The sequence below is a fragment of the Cebus imitator genome, unplaced genomic scaffold, assembly GCF_001604975.1.
Source record: "Cebus imitator isolate Cc_AM_T3 unplaced genomic scaffold, Cebus_imitator-1.0 Scaffold13, whole genome shotgun sequence".
Lineage (NCBI taxonomy): Eukaryota > Metazoa > Chordata > Mammalia > Primates > Cebidae > Cebus > Cebus imitator.
Window position 1 is genome coordinate 12,488,809 of NW_016107328.1, and position 2,360 is coordinate 12,491,168.

General features: G+C 40.5%; 1 protein-coding gene across 3 annotated transcripts in view; it reads left to right on the plus strand.

Moving 5' to 3' along the window:
- Positions 1-2,360, plus strand: part of EXD2 (exonuclease 3'-5' domain containing 2) — a 42,815-nt gene that overhangs the window by 12,009 nt on the left and 28,446 nt on the right. The window lies entirely within an intron of this gene.

Below are 2,360 nucleotides of genomic sequence, written 5' to 3' on the forward strand. Positions count from 1 at the left end.
GCCTCCTGGGTTCAGGCAATTCTCCTGCCTCAGCCTCCTGAGTAGCTGGGATTACAGGCACGCGCCACCATGCCCAGCTAATTTTTTGTATTTTTAGTAGAGACAGGGTTTCACCATTTTGACCAGGATGGTCTCGATCTCTGACCTCGTGATCCACCCGCCTCAGCCTCCCAAAGTGTACTTAGGATTTTAAAAGATAACAGTTAACATTTGAAACACCGTTTAAACCATGTACTGTATGTTTTGCTCTCATCATCTTATTTAATTTTCACAGTATGGGCATAACTTGGAGATATTGCAGGTTTGGTGTTAGACCATGGCAATAAAGCAAAGGTTGCAATAAAGTGAGTCACATAGGTTTTTTGGTTTCCCGGTGCGTATAAAAGTTATGCTGAGTGTTTTGGTGGCTCATGCCTGTAATCCCAGAACTTTGGTAGGCTAAGGTGGGGAAAATCAGTTGAGGCCAGGAGTTTGATACCAGTCAGGTGGCCCAACATAGCAAGACCCCATCTCTACAAAAAGAGAAATTAGCCAGGTGTGGTGATACCCACCTGTAGTCCCAGCAACTTGGGATGCTGAGGCAGAAGGATGCTTGAGCCTGGGAGGTTAAATCTGTAGTGGGCTATGAATATAACACCGCACTTCAGCCTGAGGGGCGGAGGGAGATCCTGTCTCAGGAAAAAAAAAGTTATGTTTATACTATACTATAGCTTATTAAGTGTGCAATAGCATTATGTCTTTACGTATTTTAGTTAAGTAGTTTATTGCTAAAAATTGCTAATAATTATCTGAGCCTTCAGCAAGTTGTAATCTTTTTGCTGATGAAGGGTCTTGCCTTGATATTAATGGCTGCTGACTGATCAGGGTAGTGGTTGCTGAAGATTGGAGTGCCTGCGACAGTTTCCTAAAATAAGACAACAAAGAAGTTTGCCACGTTGATGGATTCTTCTTTTCATGAAAGATTTCTCTCTACTATGTGATGCTGTTCCATAGCCTTTTACCCACAGTAGAGCTTCTTTCAAAATTGGAGTCCTGTGAAACCATGCCTTTGCTTTATCAACTAAATTTGTGCAATATTCTAAATCTTTTGTTGTCATTTCAGCAGTGTTCACAGCATCTTTACCAGCAGTAGATTCCATCTCAAGAAACCACTTTCTTTGCTCCTCCATAAAAAGTAACTCTTCAGCTGTTAAAGTTTTATCATGAGATTGCAACAATTCAGTAACATTTTCAGGCTCCACCCCTAATTCTATTTTTCTTGCTGTATCCAGGAAGTGTAATCAAAAGAGGCCCTAAGCAGAATGGCTCCACAAAATCAGTTCACAGGTTGGTAGAAGAGGCCACTAGATGCCAACACTGTGATGACCAAGAAGAGAATACCTGGCAGTGTGGCAGTCACAAAAGCCCTTACACCACAGCTACTGAGGGCGTTTCTTTGTATCAGCAATAGTAGTAGTAGTTTATACCAATGACCTTGGGCCATCAAGAAAGGATCAGTGATTTTGATCTATTCTATATGAAAATTTATATCATTTTAGAACTATTAACATCAGCAACAATAAAAGATAACAGAATTTAAGTGGTAAGGCTTAGCAGATTAGGAAAATTCACATGTGCCAAGCACCTAGATTATTCTAACTAAACAAAGTATAACTTGAGCAACAACAGGGTAGACTGAAGTGAACAGTAATTGATCTAATAATGATACATTTTAATTACTATAGCAGAGGTATAGATAAAGTGGCAAATAGTCTGACACCCACATCATTTTGACTTTTGATATGTATTAAACTCAGTTTAGATGCCACATTTCCCTTCAGGCATGACTGTGTTTTCCTGATTGCTGTTATAAGAAACTTAATGAAAAAGTCATTCATGGCTTCTTTTCTTGTAAAAAGAAGAATAAACTTAAGAGATGAATAAAGAAAACAAAAATAGGCTAGGCATGGTGGCCCACACCTGTAATCCTAGCACTTCGGAAGGCCGAGGTGGGTGGGTCACTTGAGGTCAGGGGTTCGAGACCAGCCTGGCCAACATGGTGAAACCCCCACTCTCTACTAAAAATACATTTAGCTGGGTGCGGTGGTAGGTGTCTGTAATCCCAGCTACTTGGGAGGCTGAGGCAGGAGACTCGCTTGAGCCCAGGAGGTGGAGGTTGCAGTGAGCTAAGATCACACTGCTGCACTCCAGCCTGGGCAACAGAGTGAGCGAGACCTTGACTCAAAACAAATAAAATAGGAAACAAAAATGAAAGGAAAAATCATCGATTCTTGCTCTCTTTATTTCTCCATTCATGTTTGCTTTCTTTTTCATTCACTTTTATGTAAATGCATATTCGATTATTATTTTTGTATTTCTTT